This window comes from Pleurodeles waltl, chromosome 1_2, assembly GCF_031143425.1.
Source record: "Pleurodeles waltl isolate 20211129_DDA chromosome 1_2, aPleWal1.hap1.20221129, whole genome shotgun sequence".
Classification (NCBI taxonomy): Eukaryota; Metazoa; Chordata; class Amphibia; order Caudata; family Salamandridae; genus Pleurodeles; species Pleurodeles waltl.
The window spans coordinates 163,735,550-163,753,688 of record NC_090437.1 but is presented as its reverse complement, the minus strand read 5'-3'; the positions used below and the strand labels follow the sequence as shown (position 1 = coordinate 163,753,688).

The 18,139-nt window shown below is 45.1% G+C and overlaps 1 protein-coding gene across 1 annotated transcript in view; it reads right to left on the bottom strand.

Moving 5' to 3' along the window:
* Positions 1-18,139, bottom strand: part of LOC138298467 (low-density lipoprotein receptor-related protein 2-like) — a 1,267,625-nt gene that overhangs the window by 617,117 nt on the left and 632,369 nt on the right. The gene's annotated exons all lie outside the window — the stretch shown is intronic.

Genomic DNA, 18,139 nt, shown 5'->3' with positions numbered 1-18,139 from the left:
CAGCCACTGGCAGTCATTCAGGGCCACTTCCTAATCCATCTTTTTTATGTCCACCATGCCACCCTGGTTCTGAACCAGCCATATGCAAATCATTCTTGACCCTGCTCCTCATGGGAACAGTCTAGCATGGAGTTTAATCATATTGCAGGTAAATAGTCTGGAACCTCCCTTCCAAACCTGGAGTGTAAAATATGAGAGGAATGTGAAGTTAAATGAGAAAATCTATGTAATATCCAACTAAATTATGAGCTCAGACAACTCCAAGACTACTGTTAGATCAATGTAGGCTAGCCACAAAATGTGGGACACAGAAGGAAATCTGTGGCAAACAACTCCTGCTTGATCCAATTTTTTCATTAATATCAAGCTTTGACATCATGGGTAACTAGTTTATTATTCCTTGGCAAAGCAGCAGTACAGAGAAATCCGAGAAAAGCTGCATTAAAAGACATTTAACACTACCAAGTATATCCTGGTACTATAAGTGTAATCCAAGAGGTGGGAAACAAAGTTACAATGTACTTGGAATGAATGTTTAATAACAAGCAGCATCTTCTGAATTGGCAAAAGATGCTAAAGTGTTCACTCCTTGCCCACAGCAATACACTGGATTTCGTTTGCAAGCAAGGAAAATATTAGAGACCATGCATTTTTTCCCAAAACCGAAAGCTCTGATTCAGAGCTCAGGAGATAAATGGCAAGAAATACAATAATCTAGTACTTTACGCTTTAAGAGGACATTACTGGATCATGCTGCTGTGTATGGACTGTTTCACAAAGAAGTAAATTGCTCAGTGTCCAAATGAATTAATCCAAAGGGGGTCAAGACAAAACTCCTGTCCCCATCTCATGAAGCCAGTGTTCGGCTAGATTAGAAGTGATTTATTGCCATGGAGTTTCAGGGGGTGCATCTGATGGGAGAGCCACATATCGCAGTTGGCAGAGGGCATCCTGTTTTATGTGGCCAACGTGTGATACATTATTCCCAGACTGCTCTATATCGTTGGAGAACATGGCTTACACTCTGGCCCTGAATTATTTGCAACAAATCTGGGTTGTTTTCTGTAACATGGGTGATCAGAGTAATGTCTGATTGCCCCATCAAATCAGCTGAAAAACGATTTGATTAATTAGGGGAATATATTTCCTAAAAAAATCTTCAAGACTAACAATTGAAATCGGTTGTGCCTAAACTTTAAATAAAATGCTCCACAGTGGAGAAGGAAATTGCCCTTTCGCTACTGGACAGAGTAGTATTAAAAAAAATATCTATACGTTTATTAGTTTACAGAGCACTTCATACTGGGCTCCCTATTATTTTCACAAAATAGAAGGGATACTAAGACATTTACAATGGTAGCAGAGTGACAAGGTCTCTCTACCCACACTTTGAAAACCTATTATGAGAGGATTGCATTACCCAACCTACTTAATTGCTGGACTGAAAACTGATAGTGGTGAAGGAATAGGCGTTTCCCAACTGAAGAACTTCACCGGAGAACAGACAATCCGCTATGGCAGATAAAATGTTCATGAACTTTATGAAAGGAACACACTACTGCACAACCTAGAAAGCTTTAGAAGTAGTCATTAAGATTAGAAACTGTGGTGAACATGAAACCCAGATTCGAAAGTGATTGGTTTCCAGACAGGGGGGTACCAAGAACTCTGTTGGGAAGGACGTTTTGGTGCATCCCATGGAGGTTTAGATTAATACAGTTGAAGATACTGTGCATGGTATATTTCAGTTTTATAAAGCTGCATGCAATGGGGCAAGTGACTATAGCAGGGTGTCTAAGATACAAGGGTGAAGACTGTAGTATCATATGTACATTTTGGAATACAGTTGAAGATACTGGGCATAGTATATTTCACTTGTATAACGCTGCATGCAATGGGGCAAGTGACTACAGCAGGGTGTCTAATATACAAGGGTGAAGATGGTAGTTTAATATGAACATTTGAGTGTTAAGTGATGCCAGAATTAGGTGATGATGTGCGGGTAGTCCTCTCGAGAGCTCTAGTCACAATGCTACCACCAATAACGTCAATTCTGTTTTTGCCCAGTAATCAGAAATGGATTTATTAAAATACTGACTTCCACTGGACTGGTGGTGGCTCACAGATACATACCGCTGATATGAGGGCGTTCACTTATATTGCATGTGAAAAAATGGCACGTTGATATGGACGGATGGTTGTTGGCCTAAAAATACTATAGTAGAGGGAGGGCTCCATCAAAAGCCTCAAAAAGGGCAATCTGGTCCAAAGCGCTAAGGACTTAAGGAAGTGATGACCAAAGGAATGCAGATAAGAACAAGTATGGAGGTACAAAATTTGTTTTCAGTGTTCTCTAAACTAAGAAAAGTGTTTTTAAATGCTTGAGCTGACATGAACCTCGGCAAATGGATTTGTGTCTTCAGAGTAGTTTACATAACTGCATTGGAATCAGGCATAGGCTTGTTAAATATTGGGAAAACATTTGGAGTGGTTTTTTGCTGCCCTCTAATTGAAGTACTTAACCTCTTAGCTGCTGGGCCTTTTCCCCCTCCTGTGCCAGGCCCTTTTTTGGCTATTTGGGGTAGTTCGCGCTTAGGCCTTCATACCTTTGTCCACATAAGCTATCCACGCCAAATTTGCGTCCTTTTTTTCCAACATCCTAGGGATTCTAATGGTACCCAGAGTTTGTGGTTTCCCCTGGAGGAGACCAAGAAATTACCCAAAATACAGTGAAAATTTAGTTTTTTCCCCCAAAAAATGGGAAAAAAGGGCTGCCGAAGAAGGCTTGTGGTTTTTTCCCCTGAAAATGCCATCAACAAAGGGTTTCTGGTGCTAAAATCACCATCTTCCCACCTTTCAGGAACAGGCAGACTTGAATCAGAAAACCAAATTTTTCAACACAAATTTGGCATTTTACTGGGACATACCCCATTTTTACTATTCTTAGTGCTTTCAGCCTCCTTCCAGTTAGTGACAGTAATGGGTGTGAAACCAATGCTGTTCCCAGAAAACTAAACATTTCTGAAAACTAGACAAAATTCTGAATTCAGCAAGGGGTCATTTGTGTAGATCCTACAAGGTTTTCCTACAGAAAATAACAGCTGAAATAAATAAATATTGAAATTGAGCTGAAAACAGCCATTTTTCTTTATGTTTTACTCTAACTTTTTCCTGCGATGTCAGATTTTTTTAAAGCAATATACCGTTATGTCTGCTGGACTCTTCTGGTTGCGGGGATATACAGGGCTTGTAGGTTCATCAAGAACCCTAGGTACCCAGAGCCAATAAATGAGCTGCACCCTGCAGTTGGTTTTCATTCTATACTGGGTATACAGCTATTAATTTGCTGAAATATGAAGAGTGAAAAATAGGTATCAAGAAAACCTTTGCATTTCCAAAATGGGCTCAAGATAAGGTTTTGAGGAGCAGTGGTTATTTGCACATCTCTGAATTCCGGGGTGCCCATACTAGCATGTGAATTGCAGGGCATTTCTCAAATAGACGTCTTTTTTACACACGCTCTTATATTTGGAAGGAAAAAATGTAAAGATAAGGGGCAATAACACTTGTTTTGCTATTCTATGTTCCCCCAAGTCTCCCAATAAAAATGATACCTCACTTATGTGGGTAACCCTAGCGCCCGCGACAGGAAATGCCCCAAAACACAACGTGGACACATCCCATTTTTTGACAGAAAACAGAGCTGTTTTTTGCTAAGTGCCTACATGTAGATTATGGCCTCTAGCTGAGCCAGCACATAGGGAAACCAACCAAACCTGTGCATTTTTGAAAACTAGAGACCTAGGGGAATCCAAGATGGGGTGACTTGTGGGGCTCTGAGCAGGTTCTGTTACCCAGAATCCTTTGCAAACCTCAAAACGTGGCAAAAAAAAAAAAAAACACGTTTTCCTCACATTTCAGTGACAGAAAGTTCTGAAATCTGAGAGGAGCCACAAATTTCCTTCCACCCAGCGTTCCCCCAAGTCTCCCGATAAAAATGATACCACACTTGTGTGGGTAGGCCTAGCGCCCGTGACAGGAAATGCCTCAAAACACAACGTGGACACATCCCATTTTTTCATAGAAAACAGTGCCTACCTGTGGATTTTGGCCTCTAGCTCAGCCGGCACCTGGGGAAACCTAGCAAACCAGCGCATTTTTGAAAACTAGAAACCCAGGGGAATCCAAGATGAGGTGACTTGTGGGGCTCTGACCAGGTTCTGTTACCCAGAATCCTTTGCAAACCTCAAAATGTGGCTAAAATAACAAGTGTTCCTCACATTTCGGTGACAGAAAGTTCTGGAATATGAGAGGAGCCACAAATTTCCTTCCACCCAGCGTTCCCCCAAGTCTCCCGATAAAAACAGTACCTCACTTGTGTGGGTAGGCCTGGTGCCCGTGACCGGAATAGATATCAACGCCAAAATGGCCCCCAGGGAAACCCTACAACAACAAAAAAAAAAATTGCCCCCACAGGGGGTCGCCCTGCCCAAGGGCAACCCCCTGTCCATTTATTTTTATTTATTTAAAAAAAAATGTTGCCGGGGGTGGGGGGGGACAAGAGGCATCCAGTTTTCCAAGGGGGCCGACCGCCCCCCCCCCCCAAAGTGAAATCCCTGACGTCTAGTGGTGTTTCCTGGCACAGCTGCGATCGGGGAGACTCTCCCCTTTCTTACGAGGCCTTCCCGAACGTGGGGAAGGCCGTTTTCCCCTTCGAAGCAGGAAGCGGCTGCAAGGCTGCTTCCTGCTCTGATGGGGAAATCAACTTTGTTACGTCAGCGTCACAAAGGGGCGGGTGGGGGGGGGCGGGGGGAGACACGAAAGCTTCCGTGTCTCCCTGGGACATAAAAAAAAGAAAAAAATCCTCAGGTGCAATGCACCAGAGGATTTATTAACCCCCTCCCTGGTGACGGCCACTGGTCGTGACCCGCACCAGGGAGGTAGTGTGGGCGTCGGCCAGTGGCCGACCCCCGCAGTGAAGGGGGCTCAGAACAGACTGTACTCTACAAAATGTGTATAAAGTATAAACAACCTCTACTTATGCCATTGAGGTAGCACCTAAAGCCAAGGTGTTTCAACCTTGGAAACTCATGGGTTACATAAAACGCCAGTACTGAAGAGTACTGCCCGGCTCAAGAGCCCTTCTGTCATTAACCTCTTAGGGCAACGCTGTTAGACAGGAAAAGTTTGAGAGATTGATCCAGATCTTTTTTACTGGCTTGGTGGCCGGTTTCAAAGAACATGGGAGTTTGCCTTTCTTCACTAGGTCAAAGGACAACACCCTCTCAATAACAGATTTGCTTTTCCAAATGAAGCTCAGGCATGCAAATGCAAAGTGCCCACCTGCACATTAATAAAAAAAAGAAGAAATGACCAGGAACTAGAATCACTACTTGTTTCTTCCAGAGGAAACACACAGCAATTAGTTTTTTTCCTTTTTTGGGGGGATATCACAGTCTACAATAATAGAAGAGACAAAAACAGAAAACACAACTTGCATCAATTCAAAACATAGATATATCAATTATTGAGAGAATTCACAGACCACCGTACACTATTAAATTGACAGTTCACAGCCGACCAATATCTCTGACATCCACACTGTTAGGATTCAAAATACAATTTAATCTAGTTCAATGCTTATTATCTAGGCTAGACATTACAAGAGAGCAAACATTAAAAAAAAAATCTTGCCACCAAATCGTAGGGTCAGGAGCTTTAGCTAATAACCACTTTTGGGCTAGAACCAATTTTTTTTTTTTTTTTTATATAAACTTGTCAATTTGACTTAACACAAGATAATAGTATTAGGAGTGACAATTACAACACACTGTGGTCAATGTAAGGGGACAGAGCTCACCGTCCCATCCAGCATTCACACAGAAGATCAGTAGGATGTGGGGAAAGTGGGTCATCATTGAGTAACAGACACTGCCCCTCACGGTGGTGGGAGGCGGAGTACGTGGGGGGGGGAGGTCCCTCAATTATTGATGAGGGCTGTCAGTGCTGAGAGCCGTTGCTATCCTCACTCATTGCAGTAGAGCCAGTGCCTAGGAGCCTGACGCAGCGACTGCCGAGCATTCATGCCTCAAGACTTTTGCCTTCCCAATGTGAATACAATGTAGCCACCTGCACCACCATGTGGGCGAGGAGAGACCACTGTAGGTGGATCCTTCAGGCATGGTTCCTCTTTGCTTTTTTCCCCACACCATGGATAGCCTCTCTCCAGACATCTTGTAAATCCTGTCAATCCACCATCATGCCTACAGCCAGGGGTCTTGGGTACAATCTGGATACAAATCAGAGAGGCTTCAGCATTCATTGCCATCTTTTTCACAGCCACCACTCAATGAGAGTTATTCTAATGAATAAAAATAAAAAAGCTTATACTTTTCTCTAGGAACATACATTGCTCTTGACTGTCACTGGACACCATTTTAAGGAAAAGATGCAGAAATCAGTGACAAATACGATGACACTTTGGTGATGTAATAAGTATCAATCCACCTATGATCCTGCTATGAACTTGGGGGGGGGGGGGGTCACACTTATACATTGAAACAGCAACAATTCATTAAAGCAGACAAGTGTGTCCAGAGGCTTGCAAGGAAACTTGAGAGTAAGCCACTCAAGGAGATGCTAGAAATATAATACACACTGTATGGCTATTGCAGAATATGAGGCAGATATGTGGGATATAAAGGAAACTATTGTTTTCAGAAGGTGGAAAACATTTCAAAGACTAGCAGTCCTGCAGATTTCTATGTCTGCCACAAAGAACCAGGGGTTTCCACATTTAGAAGACCTATTGAACATTCATCCGGCTCTAATATGGATTTCAAAGAGTCTCGGCTCCTCCGTCACCCCCCCCCCCCCCCTCTCCCAGCAGCGGCAAAACCTTTACCAGAAACCCATCATAAACTTTGTTTATGATGGTTTTCGGGTAAAGGGTCGGGGCCCTGGGGGGTGACATGCACGGAGGGGTCAGAGTGCATGTGTGTGTGGCCAGCCATCTCAGGCTGGTCAAACACACATGGGCACAGGGCTCTGCACAGGCTCCCTGTCTGCCTGGGGCGTCCACCCTGTGCGCTCCAAGCCAATCCTGACGCTGCTCTGAGCAGTGTCCAGATTGCTGCAGGGCAGGCTGGGAGCCTGTGTCTGCAGCGCCAGGGAGGAAGCAGCAGAGCGCAGCATCAGAGAAGGCAAGTTTTTTTTTGTTTGTTTAATTAAATATTTATTTCCTCCCAATCTCCCAGACCCCATACCCCGCCCATCATCAAGCCTGCGAGCAGCTTCTGGGTTTCAATACAGGATAACCCTGAAACTAATCTTATTAGGGGCCTTTTACGAGAAAGCATAGCACTGGTTGGAGACGGATTCCATTATTTTACACAAAAAAGTTTAGAGGATCTGGATATTCTGGAATTTTCCACTAAATCGGAACTCAAAGTGACTATTTTAAAAAGATTAGTTATAGGCTTGTCGGTTATGAGAGGAAATCGGAACGAGAATTCCATAAATATCACAGTCAAGCTCTTGTGCAACCACAGGAACCTCTAGATTAATGGAGCCTTACTTGTGTTTCATATCAAATTTATAGCATAGGTTATTTTACACATTTTAGATTTAAGAAGTGGTGACAGTCACCATTATATATTTACACCTAATGAAATGTTAACCTGTAACACATTATGTGTGCACATTTTATATTACGCTTTAATTTAGAGAAACAGCTGACTTATATAATTGGTTTTATTAGACATTGTTAAATGTACCCTAATAATGACATGAGTAGGCTCAAGCACTTTTTTTTTTAACATAGGTTATATTGGCATTTCAAGTAGTAGCACAGTATACATCATGTATCAGTTATTAACAGGATAATGGAGTGTCGCACAGGGTTTGAGGTAGGGTAACTGAAAAATAATCTATGATTTTGTCTATAGTAAAAGTCGTATAAGAAATGAATGTCACGTTGGCAGCCATACATGCCCTCCGGGGATCCCTTGTACTGATGCTAATAAACTTCAAGAAGGCGTTTGACACTGTTGACTGGGGGTACCTATGCAGGTTCTCGTAAAGGCCAGTTTTGGTGACAGGTTCCAGCGTACGGTACATTTACTATATTGCTCCCCCATAGCCAGGGTGATGGTCAATGGGACGGTGTCAGAGGTTTCTCTTTGGCTTGGCTATTGAACCATTAGCCTATGTGCTCTGGGTGGAGGGAAGGGGAGGGTTGGGAGACCTCTAGTGCTGGCCCCAAGGGGAGGAGGACCATATAGCACATGCAGACAATGTGCTGCTATATCTATCCAATCCGAAAGGGAGTGGTTCAAATGCCTTCACATCCTGCGTCTGTTCGCAGATGTGTCTGGACTGATTAACCCAAAGGAATCTCTTCTGGCTCTGTTGAGGTCCCGAGAGGCAGTTGATTGGCAATCTGAGCTGCCTCTGAGGAGGCTCAGCTTCATCTACCTTGGAATCAAAATAGCAATGGAACCACCCCTTTCGTGGGCGTTGAACATCACACCCTAGTTCTCAAGGTTAAGGCGGATTTGAAGAGGTGGCACATACTACCTCTAAACATTTTAGGGTGCATCACCTTATTTAAAATGACTTTGTTGCCTCGCTTTCTTTACCTTCTCCAAAACCTTCAAATAAAGCTATTGTCTCAGTGGTTCAGAGAGATAGAGGCCCTAACCACGGCCTTACTTTGGCAGAACAAGAGGAGACACCTGAGCAAGAGTATGTCAGCAAAGCACGTACGAAGGCGGGTTGGAGATGTCCAACATACACTACTAATACCTAGCCTCTTAGGTTCTTGTGCTTCACGACTGGCTTATCCGGGGGGGATGGGAGGACCCGGCCCATTGACTGGAGCTTGGGAGTCTGGGGTTTTCTTGCGTCATGGAGTTGATGTATGGTGGACGGGTGTCCCAGCAGAATCTCACAGGTGACCAGATTGGTGTTCATGGGATGGATAGAGGGAGAAACAGAGGCACACAGGGTGGTGGAAGAAGCTAACGTACATGAATCCGCTTTGGAAGGGGACCTAGTTGGGAGAGGCAAGCGTGTCAGACTGCTTTTCAAGATGGGACGCAATTGGCATAACTGTACTGGGTGACGTATGGAACAGGGACCATATGCTTTCCTTCCAGGAACTGCAACAGTGATACACGGTGTCACACACCCAGTTTCATAAATATTTGCAACTGCGCCATGCACTAAAATGCCACATAGCCGAAACCACCAGAATCCCAGAAGTTAGTCCAATGGAGGAAGAGGTGCTGATGGGGGCGCTGGGCAAAGGTGGAATCTCCCAAATATATAGTTCATTTGTAATGAACACTTATGAGCCACTGAGTAGATGGGAGGCATGGGTTGGGCCCATGAAAGACGACAACTGGTGGGACGTCTTGATGGTGCTGCAAGTAATCACTATTTCATCCAAACAGAGACTGGTGTAAAAGTACTGCTTACATAGTGCATACCTAACCCAGATTATTTGCACCGTGCTGAGCTCCGGTCTGCACCCTGCAGTGGACATAGTCAAGGCTCCCCAGATTACTTCTTCCACGTGACCTGGTCCTGTCCAGTTGTAAGACGCTACTGGGAACAGGTGTTAGCAGAATTATCCACAGGTGTTGGGGTGACCATGGCGATATCGCCCAAGATGGTTTTGTTGGGGGTAATGGTGGGGATGGGAAGTTCCAAAGCAATAGACAATTGGCGGGGACAGCTCTTATGATTGCAAAGCATGACACTGGCTAGCGAGTGCACCCCCCACGCTTATGCAATGGAGAAGGGGAGTGGATTGGTGTGCCCAGATGGAGAAGCCAGTCTGAGGCCAGAGGATACCCACAGAAACACAATAGAATTTGGTCAAATTGATAGGAGGTCTGGCGGTTGAAACCAAAGGGAACCCGCAACCCTGAACACATACTGCATTGATCTAAAGGAGAATTGCATGGGGCACAGTTATATGTATATACTTGTATCAAGTCAGCAATGATGTGACAAGTTTTATTTTTATATTGAAGAAAATCAATAAAAATTGGTTATCCAAAAAAATAAATATTAGCAGCTGTCCGTTCGACATACATTAGCCACTACATGATGCTTCAGTAAAGAAACACCCCCACCAATCTCAACCCCCTCCACAGCTTCCAATGGCATGCAGTGTTCAAATGAAAGGAGAATTATCCTCATTTCAACACAAAGGAGCCCAGTCCCTAGGTGGCAGCGCAGGGATTGCTCAGTATCTGGCCTTTGGGCCTTCTAGCCATCAGTAGCCTTACCCTGCTGGTTCAGCTGATAGGCTAACTTCAGGCTGGCCATCTATGGGGGTTCCAGCAGTGCTTGTGGCATTGCACCCCAGCCAAGCAGGACACCTGCTAGCTGCTTATCCCTTCTTATCATGTGCAACTCTCCACTGCACTGGCCCACTCTAATAAAAGTCTTTCTCCCAGGCCTCACGTGGGGGAGGTCATGGGCTCAACCATCTAAGCGCCTTTCAGCCACTGTAATCCCTAGTATCATGAATCGCCCAACCAGTTTCTTTTTGGGGTTATCTGGGAGGATTCCCAGCATGCATTGGTTGATCTTGCAGGCAAATTCCACCCTGCCGCATGCTTAAGCTGAGGAAGTATTACACCACAATATGATGCAATAGCAGGGCACTGCCATACAAAGTGAAGAAAATGTGACTGCCAAATCGATCAGAGCTGGTTCCTGGTAGGGTAAACAGTGTGCAACCACTTGGGGTTATAGATCAGTCGTATGTACCACGTTGCATTTTAACTGCTTAAATCAAGTGCAAATAGACACCCTTCCAACCCCATCATGAATCTTAAGCCAGTCCTTGATGGTAACTGGCTAGTCACTAATGCGCTGCCATGCTTCTTCGATGCACAGTGGAGCCAAGTGCCTGTTAGTACATAACGCCCATCAGGGATAAGTGCAGCATGTTCCAAATACAATAGATATGGGCATAAGCTATGAATCACCTGACCTAAATTCAGGTTGTATGCCTGTTCATTTCTCCTTGATTATTGTGGATGCAGAGGTATTTGAAACTGTCCACCTTCCAGGTCAGACCAGTGTCCGGCAGTTGATCTGCAGGCATAATCGACAACCTAGTCAGTCAGAACATAGTAGAATTGGTGCTACATTAAGCAGTATCCACCCTGATAAGTCTAGCTCGTATAGATAAACCATAGCATTTCCTGAATACAGCAACACTAGATGCTCGGTATTATTGACCTGCACACCCCACCCTCTAAAAGTGTCTGAGTTGACATGCCAGGGGCTTCATCGCAATGGCTAAGATTAAGGGAGATAGCAGGCATCCCTCACACATGCCCTGTTGCAAGACAATCTCAGCTGAGACATATTGCCCTATTCTTAACCTCGCCCTAGGGTTAGCCCAGATCAATTTTACCCATTTAATATAATTGTGTCCAAGTCCCATTTTAACAAGCACCTGCCAGGCATATCCCCAGCACACCAAATCAAATGCTTGCTCAATATCAGGAAAAGCAAGGGGATATTTATCTTTTTCTAGTCCAGTCACATGGAGCACACAAGTCAGCTGGTGTACTATTTGTGGCATATTTTTCCTGAGTAAGTCCCAGCTGATCCATGTGGATCAGACTTGGGAGGTAGGGCAGTAAATGTGCTGCCAAGATGTGGCAGAGGAGTTTCTGATCCACATTTAACATTGAGATCTGGTGACAGGAGCCAGCGTCAAAGGGATCCTTTTCCATCTCCAGGGCCTCTGCTTATACCGGCAGCAGTCTGTCCCCCAAGGTCTGGGAGAAAAGTTCTTAAACTTCTGCTGGAAGTCCATCACCCCCACGTGCCTTAGACATTTTCATTGTGGCAACTTTACTTGGGAGCTCCTGCCTGCTCAGAGGGGCCCGCAATAGTTCACAATCCTCATTTAGTAGCATTATCACATCCGCAGTTATCATCTAAGTGGGTATGAACTGAGCCTCTGTGATTCAATGCAGTCCTTTGTATACTCCCTCAAAAAGGCCACAAAAACTCCCTTTATGGCCCGTTGTGTAAATACAACACGTCCTTGTTGGTCTCTGACTGCCAAGATAGGGGGCAGTGCGGTCTCAGATCAAAACAAACACCAGAAAGCGTCCAGCATCATCACCCTTAATGTACCACCATAGTCGTGCTTCGGGTATATTTTTCTAATCAGTGCCACAATTCACACCTCTTGTTTCTGTCCCATTCCCTGCGTACCTTTGGGTTAGCAGAGTGACCTCTCTAGTCCCTCCAGTTTCCTCAGATCTCTCGCCAGCATACTCCGTACACTGACTGTTGTACCCATACACACCTCATAGAGTACCACTTTCATGGCATCCCACTCTATCGTCCTGTCTGCACTCTAACTGTTTTGAAGAAAAAAGAAAAGGCCTTTGACACTTAGGGGGTCATTCTAAGTCCGGCGGGCGGCGGAGGCCGCCCACCAGACTTCCCCCACCAAAATACCGCTCCGCGGTCGAAAGACCGCTGAGGGTATTTTGGGATTTGCCCTGGGCTGGCGGGCGACCGCCAAAAGGCCGCCCGCCAGCCCAGGGCAAATCAACCTTCCCACGAGGACGCCGGCTCAGAATTGAGCCGGCGTAGTGGGAAGGTGCGACGGGTGCAGTGGCACCCGTCGCGTATTTCAGTGTCTGCAAAGCAGACACTGAAATACAAAGTGGGGCCCTCTTACGGGGGCCCCTGCAGTGCCCATGCCATTGGCATGGGCACCTCAGGGGCCCCCAGGGGCCCCGCGGCACCCCCTACCGCCATCCTGTTCCTGGCAGGAGACCCGCCAGGAACAGGATGGCGGTAGGGGGTGTCAGAATCCCCATGGCGGCGGAGCGCGCTCCGCCGCCATGGAGGATTCTGTAGGGCAGCGGAAAACCGGCGGGAGACCGCCGGTTTTCCTAGTCTGACCGCGGCCGAACCGCCGCGGTCAGAATGCCCTGCGGGGCACCGCCGGTCTGTCGGCGGTGCTCCCGCCGACCCTGGCCCCGGCGGTCTGAGACCGCTGGGGTCAGAATGACCCCCTATGTCCCTAAAGAGCTGATCGGTCAGCACTGCAGCATTAAGTCTTCACAATAATACCTTTGGTGTCCAATGCTCTGGAAAATGTTATCAGCAGCTGTCAGTGGTCTGATATATACCTGGACAGATAGTGTGGATCAGTTACCCTATATGTGGCAATTTGTGGCATGGATGAAGAAATAATCCAGTCGGCTATATGTGCCAGCCCAGGAGTGAAGCATAAGTAAGCTAGTGTGTGTGTGAATGGTGCATTCAACAGAAACAATGCCTAGACTTTCCTGCGCCTGCCTTAGCGCAGAGGAAATACAGGGCTTAGTTTCCTGTCAAGGTGGGAGTGGGGGGAAAGAGGGATCTGTGACTGGCAATTGAGGACATAAATAAAGTCTCCTGCAAAAATGACATCTGCCTCTAGTGGGACCTGGGAGGCCGCCAAAACAGTGCCAGTAAAGGCACCATCATCAGTATTACGGGAATAGCCATTACTGAGACAGTTTGTGGGTGTCAAGCATACCCTTCAATATAGCATACCTCCCATCCCAGTCTACTACTGGGAGTGTGTCTGTATGGAACCCCTGGGGCAACCCATATCAGGCCTCCGCTGGCATAGCCAGAATAGGCTGTGAGTTCAACCCCTGCGCCTCCTTTTTCAGGTATTTAATACAGTCTCACCACAGGCGAGTCTCTTGGAGAAACGCCACCACAATTCCACAATGCCAAAGGAAGGCATCGACCCGGTTTCGCTTCACAGGACTATTCAGGCCTAGCACAATCCAAGTCATCAACTTACCTTAGTCCCTAGGCCCCACCACAGAAAGTTTGGAGAAGTACCCGGGACCCCCCAACTGAGTATTCTGTGCACTAACTCGCCGTGCCCCTTATCTGTGGAAGCATCCCCCTCAAACAAAATACACGAACATCAAGGTCATAGAAAACAACCTGCCCTCCACAATCCCTCCTTCAGCCCGAATCAGCATTTCCCTCCCGACACAAAACAGCAGTCAAAGGGTAGCAAACCCTACCCCAATCACCTTTCCACCCTCTTCCAACTAAAGACTATCGACAGGCACTAGGTGTGGTATCAGTCTAGGACACCAGAGCCCTCATGTGTCACAAGCCCCAGAATGAGGCCCGGCACTCTGTGATGGTCTTGACCCAGCACAACTCCCATCCAAGGAGTGATTTAGTACACAACCAGGAGTGAGTGGCTAGCCCAACAGTCACCTGTTCCATCGCTACTCAGCCAGTCTCATTTTCATTGCTTGGAGTTTCCTGTACCATGCACAGCAAATGCAGGTTCCCACTGAGTAGGAAGCAGTCAAATAACAGTGTAAGACCTATATGTACAATAAATATGTTGATTGGGGTTAAGCCAATGTTACATTGATTTAGGGGAGAGAGCACAAGCACTTTAGAACTGGTTAGCAGTGAGAAAGTGCAAGCGAGCAAACACTAGGTGGTCAGGAAAATGGAGGACATAGGCCAGAAGTTGGGGGGAGGGGGGGGAGCACCATAGGGCTGTCAAGATCTAACACCATCTTTATCTATCACTATCAGGAGGTACATCTTTTAGCAGCTTTTCGGAACATGAGGTTCCTGGCAAGTGGAATTCTTGTGCTGCCCACATGCTAATCTTCCAGCAGACTGCACTATTTTTATTTTAATAAACACTTGTGTGCCAAAAAGCTATTCTTAGTAGATATCACCTTTTACAAAAGGTGAAGAGGCACCACGCACAGACCGCATGATCTGCTGCTAGCTTGCTCATTTTATCCCCTCCCCCTGCTTCGCATTCTTCCGCTTCAATCGGCAGCAGTCAGCGGCATGCAGTGGAGCGGCATGCCCAAGAGCAAGGAGCAAGATAGCTGGCTGTGAGGATCTGGTGGCTCTGGTTACTTAGCACAAAAAAGAGAATACAGTTGACTCCAGATGGAGCTGCTCAGTTGTTTTGATCAGGCTTGCGAGAGGCTGAACAGAATCCTTTGCCATCCAATGTGAGGCAGCAACTGAGAGAAATGAGTATACACTCGGTGTGGAGTCTGGTGTGTTAGTCATTGCCTCAGGGACTGCTCGATCGTTGGAGTCTGACTTTTGGTTTTCAGTAATCTCGCCAGGGGAAATAACGCAGAAAAGATCCTGAAGAAAGGCCTGATTGAGAACTGAATGGAAACTCAGAAATTGGAATGAGTGGAGAGAGGGAAGTAGTTTAGAGCAAAGAAATAAAGACCCTGGAGGATTGGGGAGGGCTGGGGGGACAAAAGCAACAAAAGGAGGGCTTCAAGCACTACTACCCCTCTCCCAGAGATCAAAAAGGCGTGCTATTCAGGGTAGGTGAGCAGTGGGTCATGCAGATCGTAGTCAACAGGTGATAATGGACTCCGATACCGTAGCACTGATGAATGCCAGCCGGACAAGTACCCAGTTAGGGGTTTAGAAGGAGGCTGAACCAAAGGGGCTGTGTCAGTCTATGGAGCTGGATTCTCACACTTCTCGGCAATCCCCCATGGCACAGGGACCTGTGGATATCAATAATGGGAAAACAATCAGGGCTCATGTTGGAGGCTGTAACAAATGACATAAGGCCTAAAGACTACCCACCCTTCACGAAACAACCCAAAATCTGTCTGGGTAAGACGATGTTAGTTTGAGTCTCCAATCAACGATGCTGTGCAAGATTTAGTTTTAGGGATCATTTTTAGCACATCTTTCTTGGAAAACGTTCCTAATGGCTAGATTGCAGCACCTTTGCAAGAACATCAAGGCTATTTTTAGACTTAATTAAACCTATTAAGAGGTGATACATTTGTAGAAAAATAAATACATTTTCAGCAGGGTTTTATGGTGCGGGCTTATGGGGCTATTGTAATGCAGGAATTCTCCAACAAATAGAAAATTGTTTTACCCGCAGACATTTGGCAGTTCCCAAATGCACTGCCACTTTAATTTGCCATGAGGAACCAGAATTACATTATGTGGTGGATCTGATCAGGCTATCCCCACATTGTGAATCACGAGTAGGGGAAATCTGAGGCAGTTTTGGTCACAACTTGCATTTCTGATTGATTGTTCATGGATAAGGTTTATCAGATGCCTTGGTTCTCATAGCTGAGGAAAACGTATGAGTTGGTATGCCTGACAGAAGAACATTAAATAGCAAAAGATCTTTTCTAACTGGAAAGAGGTAGTGAAGGAGCATTGCTTTGAGAATTGTATGGAAGCAAGGTTGGTGAAGGCCCAGGCCCTGGAGACAGTAGTGATATACTCACTGGTTTCAAACACCAGGACCCTTGAACCATGCTTTCCTGGATTGTAAATCCCACCCACCGTTTTTACCATACCCTTGTCAGCTTAAGCATAGTGTACACTATGGTTGCATTCCCACTTCAAATTGTTTTGGCATGTGTCACTGTAATAATACTGCAAAACAAGGCACAAGTCACTTTACATTGTTCTGCTCATTCAGCATCTTGGCCCTCCTTCCTGGTCCCTGTCCTGCGCAGGTCAAACTTGAGACCGCATCAGAAAGGATTGTGTTTTTGCAGCAACTTTGCACAATATTTGTTATGCAGTGTTGAATTTTACTAAGACAGCCCTTGTAATCAGGAAATGTCTGAAGAGACATGATTTTAGCCTGTTACCTTGCCTGTATATGAATTTGATGGCTTTATTTGATGATTTGCTTGGAAAATGTTTTGTAGTTTTTAATATTCATTTAAATATTTTATATGATCTGTATTTTGTGACTTATGGCATTTACCAAATAAAGATTTTAACTGAACTGACTTTGTCATTATCTACGGCAATGATTGAGAAAGCTTCTCTTTCCATTCAACGGGCTTCTTTAGCACCAGATTCTGGACCAGCCTTAGAACATTCCATGAGCTTAGAGTCAATTAACTCACATAATAGGGTCACAGAGGTGAATTTGTCTAACCACAACCAATCTGGGCCCGAACATGGATTGAAATATTCACAGGGAGATAGCCATTCTGAATCTATCAAGTCCTTACTAGACACTATACTGATCGAAATACAGGAGGGAACACTATGACTGGCGCAATAGATTGCAACTCTCCATAACAGTCTATCTAAAATTCAGGAGAATATGGCACTTCTACCAGCTAGACTACAGGAGGCAAAATCCAGGCAATCAGACTTTGAGGATAAGATAGCATCCGCTCAAGAGAAATAATATGGGGACACAAACAGGTCATCTTGAGAATAAAATCAAGGAACTGTGGATCTATGAAAGAGATACACCTTTGTGATTCATGGGCATTCCAGAGGGGAGCAAAAGTCAGAATGTGCCTCAGTGGGTGGGCTCAATGATCAAAGCTTGTGTTACATAAAGCTTCAGACCTGTCTATTATGAGGGCCCACCATGTTACAGTTTAACAATCACGCTATCTTAAATATTCACAAACTATTCTAGAGAACTTTGAAACGCGAGGGGTGGTGATTTATTCACATAGTTCTATTGATTGGCATGTGAGGGATGTAATTAGGGATGCAGGAGGTAGATGGCTTTGGTTAAAGGTCTTAATTCAGGATTCCCCTTTGAATTTGGTGACTTATGGCCCACTTTGATGTGGGACTATTAATACAGCTACACAATCTAGCTATGAGGGCAGAAAAGCCCCTGATTTTGAGGAGAGATTTTAATTATATTCAAGATCTAAACCTAGATACATTGAATCTGTCTTAAAACAGTTAAAATAAAAAAACTGAAAGTTCACGCTAATATAAAACAGGATTTTTAATTATATGATCCTTGGCGTATAAACCATCTATGTACCACTCAGTTTACTTGTATTGCACACCAATTTAATACTGTGTGATTGTTATTAAAAAAAAACTCTATAAGGTGGGGGCAACAGATATCTGGGCAAATGCATGTTCTGATCATTTGGTAGTATCAATCCAGTTTGATCGAGAAACTCCAAGAAGAGACCAAGGTGGTAGTTCGATACGTTACTATTAGCTCATCAGAATTGGTTGGTGGAAACAAGTTTATAATGGAGTTTTGAGGCAGAGAGCAATTTGACTTTCGACTTAGTAGTATGGGAGGCCTTTA